Below are 9875 nucleotides of genomic sequence, written 5' to 3'. Positions count from 1 at the left end.
ATCGGTCATACTTGCCTACGATGTAAAAAATAAATCTAACATCGTTTTACGAAAATACCGATTTAAATGTATGTCATTAACATCAGTTCTTAAAATGACCGGTGTTAAAAATTTAGTTCGAAAATTTGCGGGAACCTATTTTTGCAAAAAGCGCTAAGTGTTTTAATGAATTCAAAGGCACGGGGACGAAAACTTAAAATTTTCACACTTAGAAAAAAAAACACCCGGCCCGACCCCAAAACCAAAACAAAAACCCTAAGCGGCCATACTCGAGCTCCTCCCAAAACTCGACTCTGAATTAACCTCCATTCTGGACCCATACTCGATCTCCTCCCAAAACTCGACTCAGTCGAACTCGCGGCCATTGTTACCCTCGTCGATCGCCTCCTTCATCTAGTCCTTCATCTTACGCGCCTCCCAGCAAGACGACGTCCGCTGCTGCCCTCCCCCTGCCAAACCAAGAATGTCGACGCCGACCAAGCATTGTGCTCCGAGGAGGAGGAGGACATCATCCAGGCTTTTCTAAACGATGTCGTTCCGTCTTAGTCTCTCGAATTGAAGGTCGGCGACTGCAAGAAATCGGCAGCGATTCGGCGCTAGTGGCTTCAAAGAACGACCGGGAGGCCACTTGGTAATACAAGGCGACTCTCGAAGGTGCAGATCTGGACTCTTGAAGGAGACGAAGTAATCTTTGTAAGTATGATTGTTTTAGTATCAAATATTTGGACAACTTTTATCAAGTTCTTCAGATACAAAGCAGCCAACTTTTATGAATTTGGTACCAAATTGACCGACTGGTAATACAGGGCCTCAACTCGAGTTTGAAGAAAAGCCCAACGGATTCCTGTATCGAAACGTCGTTGCTCCCTGGAGGATTTCTCTCTCAACTCGACCACTTCAGGTACTGCTCAGATTAAATTTTAATGGTACTGAATCGATGTGGGTTTTGTATTGGAATTTTGAGCAAGTAGTTGATGTTAGCTAGTTTAGAGTTTAGATAGATTTCTGGGTTTTTGTTGTGATATTTCGGCAAACCCGATGTTACCTTGGGGTAAATGAGGTGTTGTTTCTCTTTGTTTGCAGATTCTTTGGTGTGTTTTCTGAATTGTGTTCTGTTTGCCTCTGCATTTTATTGTTGCAAAACTTTCAGCTTTTGTGTTATAGGTTGCTTAGCAATTAAAAATGGCTGCGAACTTGTTGACTTGCAAGCTTATTTGTTTGTTGAATATCTGAATATAGATATGTTTTTGCTTTGCCTGAATTAACTTTAGTAATGAATTCCTAGTATTGCCTATGTTAAAAGGTTTTGAGCTAGTGGTGACTTGTAGAAACTCTACAACTATTAGCCCATACGGAATGGTTTAGATTGTGAGGAGTTTTCCTGAGCTCTGCATTTACTCCAATCTGAATATATGCTCCTTGTCTGTTGGTAGTCCGAATGCTATATTTTTCGGTAAAAGTTGGTAGAGTTTATTATTGCCTTAGTGAATGGGAGATGCAATGTAAAGCTATAGCTGCCTCCGGTAAAGTAAAATCGCTTCCGGTAAGGCTTATACATGTGTTTAATTGGCTGAGATAATACATTACATCTAGTATGTCAATATATGCCTTAATTCAATACTTTGAATAAATAGGGCGTACCTAAACAACCGGGTGGGGTTGAGTGTGGCTATTATGTTATGCGATACATGAAGGAAATTATAGAGGATGAGACACTTTCATTTCCAACCAAGGTACGTATATGCATTATTATATATGAAGAACATTTTGGTTTAATTAAGCACTATTAGCTTGTTTAGCCCCATTGTGACTTATATGTTCTTTAATACATTTCAAGTGGGCGGTAAAGACGCGCAAATCATATAGCCAAGCTCAAATTGACGAGGTGCGCATTGAAGTGGCTGATTATATACAGACTTGGGTGTAGGACTTGTGGCTATGAAGAAATTTTTGAGTAAGGCTAGCTAGTTTTTGCTTGAAGGAAAGTTTGGTGTATATATGTACGCGCAAATCATATCAGTTTTGCTTGTGGCATGTAGAACTGATATAGTTGGTTGCTATTATGTTTATGGGCTAGCCTTTGTAGGTTTTGGGGTTTTATTTTGTGAATTATGTAGAATCATGAATGAAGATCGATGACAAAATTAATGGAAAGCCCCAATTTTTGGATGATGAGAAATGCATGTATTTCTATATATTTCCAACCACCAGCAGGTAGATGATTATTTGCTCTTGCATTCTTATATAATATGAACTGATGTATATAAATGGGAAACAAAACACTAATGTCAAAGAAAACGATGTCAATTCAGAGATTACAAATTAGTACCTAAAACTGGACTGATGTCTCATGATTATGAACATATCGAAATGGCACCCAAAAATCGATGTACACAAGACCAATGCACATCGATATCTAAACACCAAACCGTTATCTACTGTCAACGTACAAATCAGCTTTTATAAAGTAAACCGATTTACCATGAAATACAGAACATCAGTTTTGTAAAATATAAATGATGTCTACAAAACTAATAGACATCGTTTCAGCTAATGAAAAACGATGTTCCTAGTAACATAAAACATCATTCTTAATAGATTAACTGATGTTGCCTAAAGGTACATACATCGTTCTCAGGAGAATAAGGTGGCAAGATGCACCTAAAACTGGACATGAACAAACAAAATTTTTTGGAGACTGATGTCTACGACAGTATTAGACATCATTTCTGAAATTTTAATCGATTTAAATGTTCACTTAGGTATTGTTCGGGATATACTTTATTAAGTATAAAATGTGAAAATATGAACAATTAAATATAGTTAACATATAAGATTATGATGATTATAACGATTATACATCGAATTTTATTTAAAAATCGATGTTGGTTGTTGTCTGGGACATCGGTTAAAAACGCGCTTATACTGATGTCTGCATCTTTTACATCAGCCATTAAGAGATCGGTCAGAATTTAGTTTTACATCGGTTCTGGACTGATGTAAATGAACAGATTTCTAGTAGTAGCTAAAGGTTCACATGAAGTGAAGTTAACATCGGTAACCAGACCAATGTGACTAGATCACCTTATCAGGCCTGCCCATCCATTTCACTTCACACCCTAGCTCTTCATATTTGGCAGCCAAATATTTCACAACTTGTAATCCAAGGCCCTGCAAGAGAATGACAAAGTCAGTTTCACAGTGCAACATAAACCTAATGACAGTGATTTCTGGTATTACTAAACTCAAAAAAAAGAAATACCGACATGACTGAGCTTAAAAGGTACTAAAAAGGCAGTGAATCTCAATACTAATATAACTGGACTTTACCAAATGTAAACACACATAAATTAATGACAAGAAAATTATAGATCCACCTATACTGAATGGCAAAAGACCGAACTAGTATAACATGAGTATTCGTGATTTTGAATCTAGTATAACATGAGTATTCATGATTTTGAATCTGCAAATGGAACAACTGAAAACATAATCCTGAAGAAACAATCAATAGGGGAAGCGCAAAGAAAGAATCAATCAAGCAAAATAGGAATAAAGACAAGCCTCTTGGACTATTTCACTGACAAAATTCAAGCCTTTGGGTCCAATGGCAGATCCTGCTAGTAAGTATCCAGTAATGACCTGAAAACATTCGAAAGTAAAAGAAGATAAATTTTTTGAAAAGAAGCAGATCTAGAAGCAAAGAAAAAAACTCTGTACAAATGCCAAGGCCTCACTCTTGAGTTTAAACTCTGGAGCTTTGACACTGTAGCTGCTGTTCTGCTTTAAACCTGCACAAAAGAGTTCAGTTAGCTCCAGCTTTTGGTACTTTGTATGGTTACGTTCACAAACAAATCAAAAGCATTTTGTGAACTAAATGTTTCCGGGGGAGTTGACAGAGTACCAATTCAAAAAAAGAAAAAAGAAAAGAAAAGCACAACCAGTGCAAAGAAACTCAAAGAAATAAACAGGGGACTCACCCTCAATTTAAAACTCAGAACTATGGCATTTTCTGACACTGCAGCTGCTGTCCTTGTTTGGAGCCTGCAAAGCAAACAAGTTTGTCAAGATTAAATACAACTGGGTAGCAGCCAACTCCAAGATAAACAGACGGTCTAAAAGAATGACAAGTAAATTTCTTGGGTGCAATGTGTCATGATGCAAATGAAATGCAGAACCAAAAAAGAAGAAGTTGACAGTCACACCATCTTGAAACTTTAATCAAGTGCATAAAGAAATTTGACACACCATCTGACAAAGGGTGTGTTGAAGTGCAGCATCATCCAAGGCATATATAAGCATTTTTCCCTCACCCTTTCCTGGAGCGGCGTACTTCATCCCAATTACCGTTGGCAAACTTGCAAGAAAAATCCAACACAATTAACTTGGTTCACCCATGTATCTCTTAAAGAAAGTAGAGAGCAGAAAAGCAAACCAGGTACATGCAAGAGGACTAGTAAGGTAGACATAAATACAAATAGCATGCGAGTGTCTATGACAATGATTCATATATATCTTACTTCAAGGTACATGGGACGTTTAAACATTTCACACACACAAACACATTTTTATATATATATATATATATATATATATATATATATATATATATATATATATATATATACCTCTAGTATAGTCAACTAGTGTGATAGTATATAAAATAAAGGATTCCTAGTTCACAAAAATCAACACAAGGTACTCACTATCATGCATGCGTCCAAATAATAGTCGTTCCCCTTTTCAATACTCCAAAAGGTCTTGTCCTGATCCTGCACAGATAACAAAAATCCTATCTTTCATCAAGATATGCAAGAACTCAGTAATAGACCTATAACTACAAGGCTATGGAATCTTGGGCTAGAGCATGCGTTGGTTTCTTCTACTTAGCAAACCTGAGAAGTGCATTCACTTGGACTGGTATTAACACCCACATGTCGAGTTAATCCTGTTTTCCAATATGTACAACCTGAAATATATACCAAGAGAATTAGAAAGAACGGGGAAAAAAGTAAAAGCAAGAAACATGCCGAGGAGATTAGAAGTGGTCCTTAAAATCTAACAAAAAATTTGCTAGATTTTGCTAGCTTGACAAAAAAAAAAAAAAAGACAAAAAAGCAGGGGAGAGAAAGAAGAGATGTATGATTTTGATTGTGTAAGCACAAACTGTGAAGTATCTAAGTTGATATATGAAATCAATCTTAGCTGAGTTGAAAGCTGCATGAATGTATAATAAAAGCTCAGTCTCCCCGTATAACTCCAGTCAAAGCACATAGCTTAAAAATTCTTTCACAGCAAAAGTTTCATGTAGCAAACAACAGTATACTATTAAAACTACTTGCCTCTTACTTATTTTTCCATTTCAAAGTATTTATAAGCATGTTAATGCTTCCCAGATGTATTCATTCTCAATATTCACTTGACTTCAAGACTGGTTGACATCCTTGTACTTATATTCTTTCGACCTGGGTTTACACTACATCCTTGTACATACCCAAATTCATACCCTCAAGCATGTTGAACCCAAGCAATATTAACTGAATAACACAACGCATCATACAACATTCATCATCATACACTTTTGCCCCAATCGAAATCTCTATCTAACTTGGAGACAATAAACCTGTAACCAAACTAACGGAAAAAGCCAGCAGTAAACCAAATCTTTTCCTATCTGGTCAACACCAGATCTAAACCAAAGAACAATTAACTCCAAACTGTTTTCCTATCCGGTCAACACCAGATCTCAAAAGAATAACAACATCAATAGTTCATACTCAATGTGACCAATCAAATCATAGAATAAAGAAATTAAAACCAAAATTGCATAGCTCACAATTTCAATTGGTACAAAGATTGGAAGGAAGCAAGAGAGAACATACCCAAGCTGGACTTCACGTTATCCACAAATTCACCGTTCTTGAAGCCACCGACAAATTCGCGCTTCTTCAACTCTAAACAAAAACAATCATTCTTCAACAATAGCCCACAAATCCATACAATAATTTTCGCCCAAATGAAAACAATAGACCACAAAAACAATCATACGTACTAAGATTACTTCGTCTCCGACCGGCGACTCCTAGAATCCTTCGACAGGCAAATCCTTCGAATCCCACAACGGAGTCGTTCTCTGAAGTGAGTCGCGCCGACTGGCCACCGCTCTCTTGCTTCGATTCCAGAGGCTAAGACGGAACAACGCTGTTTAGAAATGCTTCGACGAATTTGGGTTTGGCAGGAACGGAGTCGATGCCGAAGAAGCTGAGGACGTAGATGAAGGAAGGAATGAGGGTAATAATGACGGCGAGTTCGAGTGAGCTCTGAATGGTCCAGAATGGAGGTCGGGTTTGGGAGGAGATCCAGTTTGGGGTGAGTTCAGAATGAAGGAGTCGCGCGAGAGCTTAGTGCGTTAGGGTTTTCTGTTTTAGTTTTGGGATCGGGCTTTAATTTTTTTTTCTAAGTGTGAAAGTTTTTAGATTTAGTACCCGCTTCTTCAATTCACTTAAAAGACTTATCGCGTTTTACAAAAGTAGGTTCCCGCAAATTTTCAAACAAAACTTTTAACACCGGTCATTTTAAGACCTGATGTTAATGATATACATTTAAATCGGTATTTTCGTAAAACGATGTTGGATTACTTTTTTACATCGTGTGCAAGTCTGACCGATTTAAAACATGCGATGTCTATGAACAGATTTCTAGTAGTGACCCTTAATGAGTAAGCGCTCTCTGGTGGGTAGGATGTTCTGGCAGGCCCTCCACGCACAAATTTGGACTTTGGCAAGCACCCTAGCTTTCCAAAGCCGTTTCCATAGTTCTTTAAAAGGGTTTCCTTGTGAAGTAGAAGCAAAAGCATTACTGAGAACATGTTCTCTGGCAATCCAGTAAGCAGTCTTAACGGTGAAGAAACCTCGTTTTTCTGGCCCCCAAAGAAGCGTATCTGGTATAACTCTTCTACTTAAAGGGACAGATAGTATTTGAGCAGCAACTTCAGGAGAAAATAGTATAAACACAGACGGAGCAATCCAGGATCTAGTGTGTGGATTAATGAGGTCAGCCACCATAATGAATGAGGTTGAGTTTGCCGGTCTACGAATCTGAAACCTTGAGCAATTAGGAATCCATCTATCCTCCCAAATATGAATCTGATTTCCACTTCCCACTCTCCATTTGACTCCAGCTTTCAACACTGGCCTACCCTCTAGGATACTTCTCCATGAATAGGATGGTGCTTCTCCTAATTGTGCCTCCCAAAAGGAACAAGTAGGAAAATATCGAGCTTTGAACAATCTAGCAACCAATGAGTTAGGGTTGGATACCAACCTCCATCCCTGTTTAGCAAGCATGACAAGGTTATAAGCATAGATATTTTTAAAACCCATACCTCCCTCATGTTTGGTAAGACACAGTCTCTCCCAACTACGCCAATGGATTCTTCTTTTCTCATCTGTATCTCCCCAAAAGAAGGAAGCACATAATTGGTGAATATCATCACAAACCCTTTGGCAACAAATAGCAGTTCATAGCATACAAAGGCATGGTTTGAGCAACAGCTTTAATGAGGATTTCTTTTCCTGCACAACTTAAAATCTTGGACTTCCAGTTCACCAGTTTCTTTGTGAGTTTCTCTTTGATGTATTGAAAGTTGGCAGTCTTGGATTTTCCAACCCGTAATGGCAACCCCAAGTACCTGTCGTGCTCCTCTACACAATTTACTACAAGTATTGCAGCAAGTTTAGATTGCAACTCTTTTGGTACATTCCTGCTAAACACCACACTGAAAATTTATCTTTTGTCCAGAAGCTCGTTCATATGTGTTTAAGATTGTTTTTACCCGAAAACATTCCTGTACTGTGGCCTCACCAAAGAAGAAGCTATCATCAGCAAAAAGAAGATGATGTAAGATAGGGGCTTGAGGACACATTTTTAACCCCTTAATAAATCCGGAGTCCACCGCTTGTGATCGATAACAGGACTAAAAGTCCTTCCGCACATAGTATAAAAAGGTAGGGGGAAAGTGGATCACCCTGCCGAATTCCCCTGGTTGGAATGATGCATTCAGACTTCTCTCCATTGATAAGAATACCATAGGTGACTGACATAACACAACTCATCACCATGTCAATCCATTTAGAGTCAAACCCCAACTTAGTCAATATAGCCTGCAAAAATTTCCATTCAAGGCGATCATACGCCTTACTGATATCCAATTTGAGGGAGAAGAAACCCTCCTCCTGATGCCTCAGCTTGTACATAAAATGCGCCACTTCAGTAGCAACTAGAGTGTTATCTGAAATCAAGCGACCCGGTACAACATACTAACTTAGTTTCTCTTTTTGTTTCTTCTGATATTGGTACATGCACTTTATGAGGTGTGTTCAGTGCACTATGTAGCCGATCATTCGACATAGGCAAGTTCAATAATATAATATCAAGACAATGCCCAAGAATGCAATATACACCTAACAATAGGCATACAAAAATAACACAACTTAACCCCCGCAACCAAATAGATCATTAGTAAGTATAGTGGTCGATCAAGTAAAGGTGTGTCTCGTAGACAATTGACCCTAATCACTAATTTATGTCTCGATTTTATACACAAATCCTAATCTGTCTAGTAAATATGCTATCCGCAGGTGACTCAAGAGCATCTTTAGCAAACTCTATTTTAGAGAGCATGTTTAGCTTTTACTCTATTTTAGAAACTACACCAGACTCTTAGAGCATTTTTAGCAATGGTAGCCACTTTTTAGTCAAATTTTAGCCAAAGTAGCTTAAAAGTCATTTTGACTAGCCATTTTAGAAGTACATATGCATCAGTTTCCTTTATTTTAGATAGATTTGGATTCATATTATTTATTGGATGCAGAAATTTTTTTTTAAATGTATTTATAAATTATATATAATGACTTAAAAAGAATGTTTTAAATTAACAAAAATAATAGAGAGCATCATCTCGCTCTCTATATTTAGGAGTGATATAGTTAAAAGTTAAAATTGAGAGCCACTTAGAAGTCTAGTGCAGTTGATAAAATTAATAAAAAGCTAAACTTGCTCTCCAAAATAGCTAAGGACCTAAGATAGAGAGTCTGCTAAAAATGCTCTAAAGATGCTAATAAATGACTTTCCATTTTAACTTTTAACTATTTGGCTCCATAAATATAGAGAGCGAGATAAGCCTCTATATTATTTTTGCTAATTTAAAACATTTCTTTTAAATTATTATGTGTAATTTATAATTATATTTAAAATATTATTTATTTATTTAAAAAATAATATAAATTCAGAACGAGCTAAACTAGAGAGAACCGATGCAAATCAAACGCTTTCTAAAAGTGGCTAGTTTGGCTAAAATTTGACTAAGAAATTGTTAGCATTGCTAAAGATGAATTTAATGATAATTTTTTAAGGTTTGCAAAAATCTTATGGAAAAGAAGCAAGGGAACACTATATATCACCACTAAACAATCATACAATGACAAGTTATTTGACTTGTGTTTTCTGAATTTTAGATGAAGATGCTCACGATTAGCCTAGAGGCGTTAAGGATCTCATGTTTTACTTTCTCGATCTTGTTTGGTATGGTAAGTGAAGGGCATTAACAGCAAAAATTAGTTCCAAATTTACATGTAACCTAGAAGGACATCAATTATCTAAGATTTAGCACGGTAAAATTATTAGGAGAAAAAACATTTTGAACATCACAAGCTACTACTAGAAAAAGTACCCATCACACACGGATGAGAATCCGTGTGAAATCGTAGTATTCCATACGGAAATCCGTGTGAAAGCGTCAATACACACAGTACAGCCACAGATTAATAATCTGTATCTATTACTGGTGTAGTGGTGTTGCTAAACCACTTACACAC

At 37.1% G+C, this 9875-nt stretch overlaps 1 long non-coding RNA gene across 2 annotated transcripts; it reads right to left on the bottom strand.

Moving 5' to 3' along the window:
* Positions 1-3058: 3058 nt before the first annotated feature.
* On the bottom strand, positions 3059-4296 carry LOC133735239 (uncharacterized). 2 transcript variants are annotated; one of them, XR_009858854.1, is made up of 4 exons: positions 4249-4296; positions 3981-4044; positions 3738-3791; positions 3059-3642 (listed from the first exon to the last, which is right to left on the bottom strand). It is a non-coding gene; the product is annotated as an uncharacterized LOC133735239 (long non-coding RNA). The 2 variants fall into 2 exon arrangements; XR_009858853.1 differs by lacking the exon at positions 4249-4296 and having other exon boundaries at positions 3981-4209.
* Between the last annotated feature and the right edge of the window lie 5579 nt (positions 4297-9875).

The sequence above is a fragment of the Rosa rugosa genome, chromosome 3, assembly GCF_958449725.1.
Source record: "Rosa rugosa chromosome 3, drRosRugo1.1, whole genome shotgun sequence".
Classification (NCBI taxonomy): domain Eukaryota; kingdom Viridiplantae; phylum Streptophyta; class Magnoliopsida; order Rosales; family Rosaceae; genus Rosa; species Rosa rugosa.
This window is presented reverse-complemented; position numbering and strand designations above follow the sequence as displayed.